Consider the following 17,699-nt stretch of genomic DNA (forward strand, 5'->3'; position numbering starts at 1 on the left):
CATCTTGTTGATATTTTTATGGATTTTATGATCTGGCCCAGGCTGTGGGTCAAGAAATGGCTGCTTAGTTGTATAGGTAGCTGCGAGTTCTGGTGGATGCCGTTTCCAGCCCTGCTTTCCTTCAAAGCAAGGAGCTAATCTGACCTTTCATCATCTCAGCTGTTGTTTATCGGCTTCCTTCGGAGGCTGTTTGAACTAGCCCCCCACCCCCCTGCACCACACATTTCCTGATTTTGAGGGGCTATTCCCTGGACGCAGCCAAGCCGCTCACTCGGAAACAGAGCCACCATGATTGAATGATGCTACTAACAAGAAAGGGATACAGCCTTGAGCTGAGTGGTCTCCTTTTTCAATCACAGGGTAAGTGCCTAAATTAGTGGGGTTTGGCGCCTCAGAACCATTTACTATTTACTGGAGATGGCGAGGGGCAGAGAGAAACACAGACAGATGGGAAGAATATGTTAACACTGGTCAGTTCAATCCACTCATTGAGGAAGAAGCTTCCAAGAAGGCTCGGAGTGAATTGATTAGATAGAATTTGGAGCCGGAAGGGCCTTGGAGATCGTTCCTCCTCCTACACACGAGGAAGCGTGTGAGACATAGAAAGGATTAGAGATGGAAGGGTTCTCAGAACTTCTTAATTTTAGCACTCTCTTTTCATGGATGAGGAAACTGAGGACATTATAGAGACGTTGAGTGACATTTCCAAATTCACTGGTTTTGTTGGCAACAAATTTCACATTGTAAACATCACACTTGGGACACTCCCTTATTCTTATTAAGGAGACCACTGCCTTTCCAGGCAGTCCAGTTCTGAACCAATCAACAGCATTTTATTAAGTGCCTACTACATGCTGGACACCAGGTAAAGCCCTAACTCATACAAATACAAAGAGAAACTTTTCCTCCTCTCAAGGAGTGTTTTTATCTAACAGTCTGTATCATTCTCAACTTCCCTCTCCCTAGGCTTTCATATGAAAAAAATGGCCAAGTCTAAGCTATTCATTGACCACAAACTCACTACTGTCCTATGTCACCTATCTATGTATTTGAGTATTTATTTTCTTCGATAGAATGTAAGCTTCCTGAAGGCAGGTCTGTTTCAATTTTGTCTTTGTGTCCCTAAAACTTAGCACATTATATCCTGGCTGCTTAATAAATGTCTGTTGACTTGAAAAAAATGGAATCAATTTTCTTGTTTTCTTTTGTTTGTAAACCATAATCATTCTAGCCTCAGTTTCCCACTCAACCCTTTCTTGTTTCTATTTTCTCAAGTTTTCTTGTTATCTTTTGTTTGCAAACCATAATCATTCCCCCTTTAGCCTCAGTTTCCCACTAAATCCTTTCTTGTTTCTATTTTCTCAAGTTTTCTTGTTATCTTTTGTTTGTAAACCATAAACATTTTCCCCTTAGCCTCAGTTTCCCACTCAACCCTTTCTTGTTTTTATTTTCTCAAGTTTTCTTGTTATCTTTTGTTTGTAAACCATAATCATTTCCCCTTAACCTCAATTTCCCACTCAACCCTTTCTTGTTTCTATTTTCTCAAGTTTTCTTGTTTTCTTTTGTTTGTAAACCATAATCATTCCCCCTTAACCTCAATTTCCCACTCAACCCTTTCTTATTTCTATTTTCTTAAGTTTTCTTGTTATCTTTTGTTTTTAAACCATAGTCATTTCCCTTTAGCCTCAGTTTCCCAGTAAGCCCTTTTTTGTAACAAAGAAAATCACATTAAAAAGCCAATGGACATGGGAATGGAGAGTGACCACCTATGTCACATTCATTTCTATGGTCCCCCTCTCTACACAATAGGGAACAAGAGGATAATGCTTCATAGTCGATTCTTTTGAACACAGATTCGTCATTAAAATGGCCAGAGTTTGGCCAACTTCATGTCATTTTTTGTTATAAATTATTTTAGAAAGACTTCCATCAAGATATATATATATATGTATATAGAGATATATATATCTATATAGATGCACACACACACACACACACACACACACACACACACACATATATATATATGTATATATGTATGTATGTATGTATTTTAAACCGAGTGCTTAAATGGGGTAAGTTTCAGTTATAGATTATGAAAATGGGACATTTACAGGGGCCTTGGAGACCATCTGGCCCAAGCTCCCCCTTTTACAAATGAGGAAAAAAGGGTGTAGAAAGATCATACTTTGCCATGTTCAAACCACAAAATAAGTAACAGAATTGTCATTTGAACTCAAGTCCTAGAGCTTCAAAAATTAGTTTTGTTTTTCTCTACTGTACCAAGTTGCAGGACAAATGAGGTCATTGGATGATGGATTTAGTTAGAGCCAGAAGAAGCTCAGAGCTCATCTAGCCTAAGCCTCTTGGTTGCCATTTTTCTATGATTTATGGCTCATTTCTTCACATAAAGCCATCAAGTCTTTTTTTTCAGGGAGGCTTGAGGAAGGTCTCTTTTAGTCCTCTGAAGGAAGCTCCCCTTGGACTTCATCATATCAGATGCAAAGAGCACAAACTCCAAAAGAGGCTTTTCAGCAGATTGCTGCATGTATTGTGCGTAGGATAGGTTAAGATGTAGATTGGGGAGGAGGAATAGATAGGTTAGGAGGTAGTGGGAATGGAAATGGACACCTAGGGCCCCAAATAATTTTGAGCTAAGTTCAGCTCTGAGAGCCCTTCTCCGAGTGAACCAAGGATACAATCAATAAGTTATCTCTCCAGTGTGATTCTATTGAACATGGGTTTAATTGACCTGAAAAGAAACTCCCTCATTTCAAAGTTGTGCACATCCCCTGTAAGATAAACACTGTTCCGTGGTCCGACTCCTCCCTGATTTTCTGCCTGGCTATTTCAAATAGTTTTCTTAGATTCAGAGGATGGCAGGGAAAGGAAAGACTGTCGTGATCCCCATCATCATCATCACTTGCATCCACATTTTAAGGTTTACATTATCTTATATGTTCTTAATAACAACATGAGCTGTAGGTGCTATTATTATGATGGCCATTTTACAGTTGAGGAAACCGAGTCTGAGTTGGCTCAGTAACATAGCTGCTAAGTGTCCAAGGCAGGATACTTCTCGCAATACCTCAGTTTCTCCCTGTGTTAAGAGAAAAGTTGGATTTTTAGACAGTGTCCATGGTCTCTCCCAGTTCTAAGGTTCTAGATTCTAAAGTCCTTCCCAGTTCTAGGTTCTAGGGTCTCCTCAACTCTGTTTTCTATGCACTAAGATCCTTCCTAATTCAGACATTCCTTGTTCTAAGGTCCCTTCTGCTCTATCATTTCATGTTCTGAGAAGGGAAGGAAAGAAGCAAGGATTTACTAGCAAATTTACTAAGTTACTAAAAGGTCTGACCTTGCATGTTTTAAGGCTCCTCTCAGCTCTCACAGGAGTTCTTGACTGTGGGTGTGTGAATGTGTGTAAGAGTGTGTATTTGTGTATAAGTGTGTGTGAGTGTTGAAGTGTGTATATATTTGTGTGTGTGTATAAGGATGTGTATTTGTGTATACGTATGTGTGTGAGTATGTATAAGTGTGTGCATTTGTGTGTAAGTGTGTATATTTGTGTGTAAATGTGTGAGTGTATATAAGTGTGTGAGTATGTAAAAGTGTGTGCATTTGTGTGTAAGTGTGTATATTTGTGTGTAAATGTGTGAGTGTATATAAGTGTGTGAATGTGTGCAAGTATGTGTATTTGTATATAAGTGTGTGTGTATCTGTGTGTAAGTGTGTGTGAGTGTTTAAGTGTGTGTGTATTTGCGTGTATAAGGATTGTATTTGTGTATAAGTATATGTGTGAGTGTGTATAAGTGGGTGTGTATTTATGTGTAAATGTGTGAGTGTATATAAGTGTGTGAGTATGTAAAAGTGTGTATATTTGTGTATAAGTGTGTATGTATATAAGTGTGTGTGAGTATGTATAAGTGTGTGTATTTGTGTGTAAGTGTGTATTTGTATATAAGTGTGTGTGTATCTGTGTGTAAGTGTGTGTGAGTGTTTAAATGTGTGTGTATTTGCATGAATAAGGATTGTATTTGTGTATAAGTATATGTGTGAGTGTGTATAAGTGTGTGTATTTGTGTGTAAATGTGTGTGAGTATGTAAAAGTGTGTATATTTGTGCATAAGTGTGTATGTATATAAGTGTGTGTGAGTATGTATAAGTGTGTGTGTGTATTTGTGTGTAAGTGTGTATATTTGTATGTAAGTGTGTGTGTGTGTGTGTGTGTGTGTGTGTGTGTGTGTGTGTGTGTGTGTGTGTGTGTATCTTGGGTCCCTTTGGTATTCTGGTCTTTGGACCCTTTCTTAAGTAATTGAAAAAAAAGTTAAATTGCAATGAGAAGTAAGTGAGAATCAAGAGGTCGTTGTCTCTCGGAACAAGTTGAGGGAGATTCCCAAATCTAGCCATTCACCCTTGGGAAGAGCCCTGCCCGAGGGGACCCTGAGCTCCCTGCCAGCCCTGACATGCTGTGGCCAAAGCTCCCTTTCCAAACCAGCAGAGCCTGGGCTCTAAGGTCCTGGGATTCTGGGCTTCCCTGTTTTCATTAATTCACTTTGTAAAGGGCACATAGCTTATGATCAGGAAATCCAGACCTTCTTTGGTTTATAAGGCTGAGGTGTTCTTGAAAGTTGTATGGGGAAAAATAATTTTTAAAATTCCATTTTCTCATTGACATGTGGGATAAAGTTGTCAGTGGGGCCTGTGGCAGAAGGGGGTAGATCTCTCTAGAGCACAAGCTGAAAATCTTGGGCAGAGAAAAGGTGGAACCAAAATCTGTCCCCATGGCACAAGGGTCAGGGCCTGGGGTCTCTCCTCCACTTTATCTTCTGCTTTCTATTTCCTGAGAATTATAATCCTCACCAGTAGCTCTCCATGAAGAGAAGGGGAAGAAAGAAGCACAATTTCTTTTTAAAATCCCATCTACTAAATTTTGTGTGGGAGGACCTCCAGCTCTCTCCTTGGTAGTAACTTTGGGGTTGGGCCAGAGCTGAACCCCCAATCTGATTCCAGCATCACCGCATGCATGTGGGGGGCACCACGGGGAACTGAAATAGTCATAGCTGGCAGAGTGCAGATGGCACATAGACATATTTTTTCTTCTTCTAGGACATTTTCATAATCCTGCAACTAGTTTGTTTTTTTTTAATAAAATCTGGCAAATCTAAGGATAAATTGTTGGACAGCCTGTGTACTTTTCTTTGGACCCCAGTGTGAAAGAAGGCAACAGGAGGGCGGGAGAAGGGAAAAGGAAAGAGGGAAAGAAGGAAGGGAGAGAGGGAAAATAGAAGGATAGAAATAAATATTTATTAAGTCCCTGTTATATGCTAAGTACTTTATAAATATATCATAACAAACTTGAGAGAAAGGTGCTATTATTATCCCCATTTTATAGTTAAAGAAACTGAGACAGAGAATAAATGGCTTACTTGAGGTCACACATTTATGAGACAGAATGTAATGCAGAAGCTTTTCATATAGGCTTACTGTGTGCTAAATACTTTGCTAAATGCTGAGGGTAAAGAAAAAAGTGAGTAATAAAACTCTCAAGGAGCTCGACTGGAATGGACAAGACAGATCAGAGGATTCTGGGTAAGCACATAAAAAACCTAGAAGTCCACTTATCAAGGTTTTGGGTCAGTCAACAAACATTTAGAGGCATCCAGGTAAGGCAATGATGAAGTGCGGAGGTTAGATTCGAATCACACCCCAGACATTTATTAGCTATATGATCCTGGGCGAGATACTTAACCAGCGTCTCCTTCAGTTTCCTCATCTGTAAAATGGGGGTGAGCAGAGCACCCATCTCCCAGGGGTGAGATTACATATATAAAACACTAAGAAAACCTGAAAGTGCTACATGAATGGAAGCTATGGTTACTGTTGTTATTTATGAAGCCTTTGTGTGCTAAGGGCTGGAGATGCTTAGAAAGGCAAGAAGCATCCTGGGATGGGAGATCATATTGTCATGGGAAAATGACAGGCTCATGATCTCCAAGATGGCGGTCATCTCATAAGGAAGGCACTAGCGGCAAACAGGAAAAGGACTTCTGCCAAGGTGAGTCCTAAGGGAAGCCAAGAGACAAGAGGAGGGAGAGTGTTCCAGACCCAGGGACAATGATTTCCAAGTATAGAGTTGAAAGATGGGGCGTCACAGGTGAATAATGGCAAACAGGTCAATGTTGCTGGAGTGTGCTCAGAATTCCCAGGAAGACACGAAAGAGAGCTTTAAATGCAAAAGAGTGAACTTTAGATCTGATCCTGGAGGTCCCAGGGAAGCACTGAGGTTTACTGAATAAAGAGACACGGCAGACTTGGCTTTCCAGGAATTCCCTTTGTTGGCCAAGTGGAGAATTTGAGGAATTGAGAGAGACTTGAGGTCGTGTCGATGGTAATTCCCAGGAGTCTTGAGGGCAAAGAGCTGGGACAAATTATAAGACTTGGTGAGCTGTTAGAGAGCAAGGATTGATTAGTTGTTTCACTGTTGGGAAAGGAGTGGTGGGTTCAAGGGTCAGAGTAAATAAAGCAGGGCTCCAGGGTACCTCAGTCAAGGGTAGAAATGTGGGTGAGGACGGAGAGAGGCAACCTCTTGTGGGATCTGGGGAATGGGGGCTGGGACAATAGAGGGGAAGTCTTCCACGCCACACCATTTCTGTTGGGGCTGTGGTTGAATGCTGGCCTGCTGGCCGAGGAAGGGGCAGGCCCTGGGTTGACGCCTTCTACTGAGCCCTGTAGCATCTGGCATCTTTGGGTTATTGGTACATGGGGGATTCCTCGTAACAAGGGGTAGATGTGATGTTGACCTCCTTTGCTCTTCAAAAACCTGGAGCTTCTTTAAAGGATGGGAGGTTTGTTGCTGGTTGGCTTGTTTTATGATTTGGAATTCTTGAAGTTTCCAAAGACTTTTATAGCTCCCTGTCTAGTTCAGAGTGTGCCTGGTTTATGATCGGTGGGGGGAGAGGCTCCGGAAGCCCAAGGAATGAGCCCGTGGCCATATTGTCAGTGAACGAAGAACCTGAGAACAGGCTGTTCCAGGCCATTAATCCTCCTTAACTGTTTAAACCTCAGTTTCCTCTTCAGTAAATTGAGGGGATTGGATTAGAGGACCCTCCTCTCAAGCTCCAGTTCTAGGATCACAGGTTCTAGTCTCCATTCGCCATGTTACCAGACCCTATTCACCAGCCCAAATGGCCCCTGGATCTGGGCAAGACTTAGAGGTAGGTAGCTGCTTTGGGCTTGGGATTCTGATTCTTTTTGGTTTTCATTAAAGGGGAAAAAAATAGCTCCAGTGGTAGAACCTGAGACTACATGATAACTGGGGCCAGCCCCATCAGGAGGCCATTAATCAGTCTTTAAGCCTCCCCAGGCTGGGGGCATGGTCTAAGGTGACGCGATCCTTCCAGTTTAAGAAGCCTCTGAGGCTCACAAACCTGGGTTTACACTCGGTAGTTTGGATGCTAACAACCTTGGGCTCTTGCCCTGGGTTTTATGTTACCTCCTCTAATCCTGCCCTATGAGAGCTGAGGGACAGGGCTAGAAAACTCAGAGAAAAGAAAGAGGGAAAAGAGAGAGATACAGACACACACAAAGACAAGAGACAGAGGCAGAGAGACAGAAAAAGACACACAAAACAAGAGACAGAGACACAGAGAGAGACAGAGACACAGAGAGACACAGAGAACAGAGAGAGACAGTCAGAGAAAGGGACACAGAGAGAGAGAGATACAGATACAAAGACACAGACAAGAGACAAAAAGAGAGGCAGACAGAAAAAGACACACAGAGAAAGAGACAGATACAGAGAGAGAGCAGAGAGAGACAGTTGGAGAAATGAACAGTGTGATAAAGAGACAGAGAGAGACAGAGACACAGAGAGAGACAGACACAGATACATAAAAACAAGAGACAAAAACAGAGGCAGAGAGACAGAAAAAGACAGACAGACAGACACACACACACACAGTCAGAGAAAGAGAGCAAAGACAGAGACTGAGTCAGAGAAAGAAAGACAGAGAGGCACAGAGGGACAGAGACAATCAGAGAACGAGAGAGAGACAGAAAGAGGCAGTCAGAAACTCAGAGATAGAGAGAAACAGATAGACAGGCACACAAAGACAGGGGAGGGATAATCTGAAAAAGAGCCTAGGAACTTCAAATGCCGTCCAACCCCTGCAGAGAGCAGCTCCCATCCTTCCACTTGGCTTTATCCCACCCATGCTATTGAGAAGGCCTGCCTCTCCTGGGCAGGAAGTAACTGAGGGCTGAGGGTTAGATCCATTTAGTGAGCATTGAGGGGGCCCTTTTTAAAGGGCTCTGATTTCAGAGTGAATAAAACACCTGTAATTGCTTGAGTTTCTCCTGCCCTGGCTTTCTGAACCTCAGTGAGACTAATAAAAGATATCCCAGATGGTGAAATTTGCCAAATCTTGGAGTCATTTCAATGTATCGCTGCCCTTCCCTCCATCTAGAAGTCGTCACCAACCTCATTGTCTCTTGAATCTCTCCTTTCTTCTCTTTCTCTCTGGAGTCATTCACTTAGTCTGGGGTTTGGCCACATCTCAATTAATCTTAGCAACATCCCATCTATAGTTGCAATAATAGTTTGTATGTTGTCCAGCGGAGAGAACATTGGACTTGGAACAGAGAAGACCTAAGGTCAAATTGTGCCTTGGACACTTATTGACTCTGTGGCCCTGGCTAAGCAACCTAACCTCTCCCAGCCTGTTTCTGTAAAAATGGATATAAAAATCTTATCTACTTCCCGGACTTGTGGGAATTAAAGGAGATAAAACTATATAAAGCTCTTTGCAAACTTTAAAACACTGTATTCCTTTTTCAAGGAACAATTTTAAGTACATTCACTATTTTTGAAGGCAATAGAATCTTGTGCTTGAAAGGACAATGGTAGTGACAGGGCTATTACATATATATATATGTATATATATATATATATATATATATATATATGTGTGTGTATGTGTGTGTGTGTGTATATATATATGTGTGTGTATATATATATATATATAGTGATTCTAGCTAAAAAAAAAAGCATAGATGCATATATATATATACCCACACATGCAATACCCACATCTGTTTACATATATGTGTGCATATATACATACATATGAATAAAATATCATTTGTTGTTTGCAATAATCTGAAAAAGTCATTATCTTTCCTATTTATAGATGAAGAAACTATTTGATGTGTTTGTCCAGAATGCACAGTATTATAGAATAAATAATAATAGTATTATACATAGAAAATTTATAGACTGCTTTATAAATATCTCATTTTATCTTCACGGCAAATCTGGGAGGTAGATATTATTATTACCATTTTAAAGAAACTGAAGTTGAATTTATAGTCATATGAAAAAAGGTTCTATATCACTATTGATCAGAGAACTGCAAATTAAGACAACTCTGAGGTACCACTACACACCTCTCAGATTGGCTAAGATGACAGGACAAGATGCTTATGAATGTTGGATGGGGATGTGGGAAAACTGGGACACTGATACATTGTTGGTGGAGTTTCGAACTGATCCAGCCATTCTGGAGAGTGATTTGGTACTATGCCTAAAGGGCCATCAAACTGGGCATACCCTTTGATCCAGCAGTGTTTCTAGAGATTTTAAAGGAGGGAAAGGGACCCAGATGTGCAAAAATATTTGTGGCCAGGTCTTTGTGATTCCAAAGCCAGTTGTATTCTTGCCTCTCTGCAAAGTTGCTAAAAGTCTAGAATAAATCTGGATGTTATGATTACTCAAAATCTTTTGGAATGTCTCTTTTTGAGTTACTTTCCTAAATTTCTTATAAAATTAATCTTTTTTTAAACCTCAAATCATAGAATCCTAGAGTCAAAAATAAATTCAGAGGCATCTAGTCCCATTTAGAGCTGAAAAAGAATCCTCTTTTATATACTGTCCAATAAGCAGCATAGACCTATGAATTATGCATCGTAATCCGCCATTGATGGATGAGAAAACTGAACTGAAGGGTTTCTAGAAGCTGTTCAGTGGCAAATGGCTGAAATATAAGAGGGTAGGAGTGCGAATTCCATTTTTAAGTCTGACTAACTCTGCGACCATAGGTAAGTCCCTTAGAGAGCCTCGTTTTCCTCATCTATAAAATGAGAAGTTAAATTAGAAAGACTCTTGATTTATAGATCCCTTTTCTAAGGAAAAGCACCAGTCAGTAATAGAGGGTCTATGTCATGATGATCTGTGCAGCCTCTCTCCCCCATTTCTCTTCTTTCAGCTCCTTGGGCCAGTAGCGAGAGTGGAGGCCTTGGAGTTCAAGAGACCTGGGTTGGAAACTTGTATCTGATTTTTTCCAGTCGTGTCATCCTGGACATGTCATTTAACCACTCCAGGCTTTAGTTTCCTAAATAATAAGACCGTAATAACTGCTGCAAAATCCTCCACCTCTTGATCCCTCTTTCTTGTTCATTCTAGTGCCTTTCATCTGAAGTTATTTACAATTGATCCTGTCTATAGTTTGACTGGACATGATTGCTTTCATGGCGTCTTCACCACGGGGGCCTTGAAGGCAAGAATTTCTTTGGAATCCCCATAACTTAACATGTGCCTATTTATAGCGGGCACTGAACAAATGTTTGTTGACTTGATTTTTTTTAGAATCAGATGAAAGATGTCAGTTACTATTATTATTATTTACACATGACTGCTTTCTGCAGATCAAATCTTTTCTGGATTTAATGTATCTACTACATTGTTACCAACTCAATCTTCTTAATTGGTCTGATCATATTTCCCATATGGGCACTGGGGTCTATTCCAGCTATGAAATTCTGTGTTTTTCTGTTCCAAAAGCTGTCCTTTTTGCTTTTTAAATAACATCCAAACTCCTTAACCGGCCATTTCAGATCTTCCAATATCTAGATCTTTTTTAGCTTATTTCTCACAACTTTCACAAATACTGAAAATGGCCTACTGTGTTAAATTTGCCTTGTACTTTCCCACATCTATATCTTTGCCCATAATGTTCTCGTCAACTAAAATGCCCTCACCAGCCAAATCTGCCAATTGGAACCTTTAAAGTTCAGCTGAGCTGCTTAACGATAATAACAAGTCACATTTAGTCTTCTCACAAGAACTCCAGGAGCTAGACGGTTTATTGCTACACCCGTTTTAGGGGTGATGATTGTGACTCACTCACTGCTACACAGCTGGTTTACATTTTGAATTTCTCCTGCATGTATATGGATACATGCTTCCTTCCCTTGTAAAATATAAACTCCCTTTAGGGAAGGATGGTTTCATTTTTGTTTTGTTTTGTTTTGTGTTTATTTCCAGGACTTAGTATAATGCCTGGCACATAGTAGGAGTATAATAAATGCTTGCTATTTGGTTAGGGGTGATTTAGGAAGGGAAGATTCATGAATGAGCTTTACATTTCAAAACAAAAATAGGATTAATCTAGCAATCAGTTATAGTCTGATCAGAACTAAATTTTTTTTTGATAAATACATTTCCTCATACAGATTTCATGGGAATGATTTCATGAATATATGGGATTCCTTGTCCCATTCCTTGCACCAATATACAGACAACTCTCCCAGTGTTAAAAGCACCAAGAAATGACCTGCCTCCCCTAGGATCTTAGAGCTAATATTTGTGAGAGACAAGAATTGTTATCCTCTAATTAAGTAAAGAAAATAATCTCTCTCCAATCTTCTGGTTTGTCCATAATGTTTTCTTGTTGATGTAGCAAATTTGTTACGGGGATAGTTAGAAGAAGAAAGCACAGGATTTTTAAAGTATTCCTATGTGCTGTAATAAAATCCAAGTGATTGAAAAGATGGGATACTAAAGCTGGAAAATACTGTCTACACTGTTGGCTAGTTTTACCAAAAAGATGGCTTTTTTTCTTTTTTTTGGAAACTGTTTGACCAAAATGGTTGATGAATTATATGAGGGTATATTGAGAACTAAGAATGATGTAGAAACAAAAGATAGCCATTATACTTTTTGTTAAAAATCAATGCAATAGCAGTGAGTTTTTCCTTAGCAGAAGGATTGAAAACATGTCTTTGGATATGGTTTTCTTCCCGAACAATTCCTTACCCAAGGGACAAAAATAATTGAGATTGAGCTTGAGATTGAGAGCTAGAAAGCCCCCGAAAGACCATCTAATCCAATTCCTTCATTTTATAATGAAGGTCACATCTTGAACTGCCTACTGGACATTTCAAACCCAATTTCTCATCGATATCTTAAACCATGTATGTTATATGAACACACCTGGGAAACAGAAGGATGCAGAATGGATGGGAAAATTCTTTCTCTTTCTCTACACTTCTTTCCTTCCTTCCTTCCTTCTTCCTAACTTCCCTACTAGTGATGATAACACCATCATCTTCCCAGATACCTAGGCTTGCATCCTTACTCTTGACCTTTGAAGTATCCTCTTAAACTCCTTCTCTCCCTTCCAAAATGATGCAAAGACTTATCACTTCTCCTTTTATACATCTCTTGTATGTGTCCTCTTCCATCCTCCAATTCTGCAACCAACCTGGTACAGGTCCCTTTCCCCTCATCACCAAACTATCATGATAGACTTCTGGTTCATCTCAAGGCATCCAGGCATTCCCCACTCCAGTCCATTCTCCACTAAACCGTGAAATTGATTTTCCTGAGTAACCATGTCACTCTCTTGTGCAATAAACTTCAATGGTTACCTTTCACTTCTAGGATCAAATTTAAAATCCTTTTTCTCCTTTAGGATTTTATAAATGTGTGTATACATAGATTGCATACATACATATGCATATACATAATTCATATATATATGTATATATATATATCCAAATAGAGCTTGAATATGTGAACAAATGATATATGTATCTTGTTTGTTCACATATATGATTAAAATATAACATTCTATATATAATATATATGTGTGCACAAAAAATATCTTGTTCATATATGATTTATATATATATATATATAATTTTGTTTGTTTATAGTTGTTTATTTGTAATTTATCATTAGACTGTAAGCTCCTTGAGATCACTTTCTTTTTATCTCCAGCCATTAATCTAGAACCTGGCACATGATGTTTAATTTGTTGAATTTCATGAAAAATAATTCCCTATATAATTCATGGAATTCTTTGTTCCATGAACTTTCCTTTGGTCAATTATTCCCAATTTATTCAGTATATATTTTATATGTACTTAGTTGTTTCCATGCTGTTTCCCCCAAGAGATTTGGAGTGCTTTGAGAACATGGACAGCCTTTAATTTTTCTTTGAATCTCTTGTGTTTAACATGGTGACTTATACATAGTGGGCTCCTGATAAATGCTTGTTGACTGATGAAACTCAGGTCCAAAGATATTTAGTCTTTTCCCAGAGTTCTAGTTTGTTAGAGATATACTAATCTGTCTCTCTCACGTCTCTCCAATCTAGGAGTAGGAGGTTTGGGGAATCGGAAGGAAACTTCCTTCCTTGATAATATTGAAAGGAGAAGAGTAGCCCTTGGCTTAAACTCAACAGCTTTGCTTCTTCTTACCAATTGCTGAGGCAGTTGGGGTTAAGTGACTTGCCCAGGGGCTCATTAAGTGTCTGAGGCTAGATTTGAACTCAGGTCCTTCTGACTTTAGGGCTGATGCTCTATCCACTGCACCACCTAGCTGCCCCTTACCAAATATTTCTTACACAAAAGTCCACCACAAATAATTTCTCCAAGCAAAACAATAAACCAAAGTCCGGGAAATTACACAGATTAGAATAAATGGTTTAAGCCCACAAAAGTAATTGAGTTCTTCATTTCAGAGTAAGATGAGATTTCAATACAAACCAAGTAGCATTTCTCCCCTAAGGGTCTATTCTCTGTTTATATTGACTATGAGGGGCAACATGACCTTGTAGATGAAGACTTCCATGAAGGCTAAAAGACCCCAGTTCGAGTCATGCTTCTGACACAATAAATATGTGATCCTGGGCAAGCCAGTTAAGTTCTCTGTATACCAGACAGAAGTCTAAGACTGTATGATAGTAGGGAAGATGAAAAGGGCAAATAGATTTTCATTTGTTTTTTCTCTAAGGGGAATGGAATTTCTGGAAGTTTGAGCATTTCTTCTGGTGGATAAATATAAATTATTTTGATGCTGAGAATTTGAAACTGTAATGCGCAGAAAACATTGAATAGAGTGAAGCCGTTTACATAGCATCAAGAAGGTACTCCAGCCTCCATCAATCGTTTCCTCAACAGCAGTACTCTACCAATAAAATTATAGATCTAGCCCCTGTCGTTAGACATAACCCATTGAGATTTTCTGAGATAAATATGATAATGTATATCAGTGCTTTAAAAACATTAAAGTATTCACTAAACACACACAAAGAGTCTATTCTCACATGCTCTAGAATATCAAGCACTTCCACAGCACGATAGGAATGGCTTTCCCATGTCTTTTCTCTCCTCTTCTTTCTCCCCCTCTTCCTTCCCACTTTGTTTCCCTGTCACTCCTGAAGAGTGCCTGGAACAACTCATCAACTCCCGTGCACATGTATGTAGCATTGCAGTCAGCCTTCTCTCCACCCATCAGTCATCACACATCTTTCTCCAGATGTAGCATATAGAACTGAGCGACCCCTTTACCCACCCCCACTTTAGTGGGATCTGGGTTTCATTATGAATTTAACAATCAGAAATATTTCACTGTACAAAGGGAAACAAACCAAAAAAAAAAAAAGGATTATACGTGAAACTGGGATATTTCGTTATATTCGATTGTTGAGAGTTTAATACATTACTTTTAACAAAGTATAACAAAAATGACTTGTTTCTGCATTTTTAACTCCTATTTTCAATCTTTTATTGCTTTTTTTCTCATTTCCCACTTTTTTAATATTATAACTGTTCACTAATCATCCCCTCCCTCCCATGGACTCAGTTTCTAGGCATCTAAACACATCGGTCTATGATAAAGCATCACCAGATAATGTCTATCTCCTTCAGGTTGTAGAAAATGAGGTTTGTGAAATTAATTTTCAGATCTGTGAAGGACATCTTCCAGGCTGAAATAGCTATCGCTCTCGTTTTCTAGTTGTTCTCCTAAGATGTCACATCTCATACTTGCCAAAGAGACCTGGGAAACCAGAGGCCAAGTTCCACCCTAGGAAACTCTAGGGAAATGACGGAGAATGAAAACATGGCCTGCGAACTGGGGTTATAGCCTCGAAGAGGGAAAAGGTCATGTGAGGGGTAGGGATGGGCAAAGCCATTTTCTTGGCGTGAAAGCCAGAAATAGCAGGTTGAAGAATCCCAGTGTAGCCCATAAGTGGCAGCAGGAAGACAGAACTGCGAGTCCCAAGTATTAACCAGTTTCCTCATCTATAAATGAGCTGGAGAAGGAAATGGCAAACCACTCCAGTGTCTTTGCCAAGAAAACTCAAATGGGGTCACGAAGAGTTAGACATGACTGAAAAAATAACCGAACAAAAACAACTAACTAGAGAGTAACAGGTCTCTGGCTCATTTCTTCTTCCTGCCTCCCCCCTTCTCCATTTAATGAGCTGTTAAAAGATGAAGAAGACTTGTTTTAACTGTTACACTCTTTGGCTACCTCATGGGTATAGACAAAGGAGCCATGGCAGTAAACTAGGCCCAATGCCAGGAGCTAGGTAAGAAATGAGGGGGTAAAAGTCTGAGAAAGGCGATAAATGATACAGTGTAAAGCATGCTGAATCTAGACTCAAAGATCTAGAGTTCAAATTCATTTCACTTCACTGGGTCTGTTTCCTCATCTATAAAATGAGAGGCTTTACAATGGATCATTTCTAAGGTTCTTCCCATTTCTAAATGGATGATTCTATTGGAAGAGTTTATACTGAAAAGCATGAGTCTAGAACTTGGTAAGGGTTCTCAGACCTGAGGGCAAGAGGGAAAAGCATTGGCCAGCTTCAATGGGTTTTGGTCCCTCGACCCCATTCCCCATACATGAAGGTGAAGTATGAGTTTCAGTTAGGATCAGTTTGTCCCACTCAAAGTTATGTGGACTCCTTTGTCTAACCTCTCCCTCTATTCATCCACCCCCAAAGTGATGCCCTGAAATTTGGCTGAATTGGGACAGAAGAGATGAAAGAGAAGCTCTAAGATCCCTCCCCTTCTCTGGGATGGTCTTGTCTCTCACTGCCAAAAATAACAATAACCACAATAGTTGGCATTTTAACAACATTTTGTGATTTGGAAAGCCCTTTGCTTACATTCACTTATTTGATTCTCATAATAACCCTGTGAGAGAGGTGGGTAAACTATCAATATGCCCATTTTACAGATGACAAAATTGAGACCCAGCAAACTTTGGAGGGCTATCCAGCGCAGTCGAGGAAGTTGCAAAGGTAGGATTTGAAGCCAGGTGTTCCTAACACCAGTGCAATATTTTATTTATGGGGCCACATTGTCTTCCAAGCTAAGACTTCTTGTTCTAAATAGTATCTTCAAAGCATGGAAATTTCCTAAGGATCATGAAAGAGATCAAAAAGGAACCTTTGGGGACATTATTTTCAAGGATCAAGAGGATCCAGCAAAGGAGAGTGAAAAGAAGCCATCGCTTAACTTCTCTGTGCCTCAGTTTCCTCATCTATAAAACTGGGCTAATGGTCCTTTTTCTGTATTCTTCATGGGACTATTCCAAGGACCAAATGAGATGAGAAATTTATAGTAGATTGTAAGCACCTCTGGGGCCAGGACCATCTCTTTCTTGCCTTTCTTAGGACAGGGCCTGGCACAGAGTAGGTACTTAATAAAAGGGGTATTAATTGAATAAAATGCAATACTAGGTCTCCTCAAAACTCTAAAACACTTCCAGAAGCAAAGAATTATTGGTAATTCCTTTCAAAGACTCTGGTCCGTCGTGTTATCTATTATCTGTAAGGAAGGCAACAGACCAACGGTAAGCCAATTTTGGAGTCAAGGAGAGGTATGGTGGGAACCATCCCCTTTGTGCTCTAGCGAGGGACATTTGCCTCTCAGGATCTGGAGGAGGAAATGGGAGTGTTTGTGGCCTTCTGTTTATGTTGGCTCAGATAACAGGGCCCAAATGGTGGAGGTCTCACTTTCCCATCGCCGTGGCATTTTCCAAAAGCCGTTCTGGGCAAGCGGTGGTCTTGGGGACATTCCACAGCCGCTGACCTTTGCCCCCCAAGCTCCAACAAACACCATTAGTGGCCTTCCAGCCCCAAGTATTAAATATCTAGGAAGAAAGGAGTTCACTGGGTCACTAGGCTGCACTAACTCTGAATGCCATATTCTGTTTTTTGCACCCCAAGGGATCAGATAGAAGATAGTGGTATAGTAGAGAGCTTTTGTGGAAGAATAGCAGGGCTTTGTAAAGGGAGGTGCACCATCTAGGAAGGTGACTGCTTTTTAAACAAATAGACTTGAATTATCCATCTCAATGAAGGTTGTCTACGGATTTAATTCAATTCCATTCATTTATCATTTATTAAACACCTACTATGTGCTAGGCATTGTGGTCTAATGCATAAAGACAGAGAGGGCAGGATACTAAAGCTAAAGCCTAGTTAGAAGCAATGGGGAGCCAAGGAAGATTCTTGAGCAGAACAGGGATATGGGCAGACTTGTGAAATAAGAAGATGATTTTGACATCTATGTGGAAGATGGAATGGAGCAGGAAGAAAGTGAGGGTATCTTAGAGAACAGCC

General features: G+C 40.0%; 1 long non-coding RNA gene across 1 annotated transcript in view; it reads left to right on the forward strand.

Annotated features, from left to right (window-relative positions):
• Positions 1 to 223: 223 nt before the first annotated feature.
• The window catches only part of LOC141553106 (uncharacterized), a 28,570-nt gene continuing 11,094 nt past the window's right edge, over positions 224 to 17,699 (forward strand). The window contains exon 1 of the long non-coding RNA XR_012485283.1: positions 224 to 360. This is a non-coding gene — a long non-coding RNA (uncharacterized LOC141553106). The remainder of the gene's footprint in view (positions 361 to 17,699) is intronic.

The sequence above is a fragment of the Sminthopsis crassicaudata genome, chromosome 2 (assembly GCF_048593235.1).
Source record: "Sminthopsis crassicaudata isolate SCR6 chromosome 2, ASM4859323v1, whole genome shotgun sequence".
Lineage (NCBI taxonomy): Eukaryota > Metazoa > Chordata > Mammalia > Dasyuromorphia > Dasyuridae > Sminthopsis > Sminthopsis crassicaudata.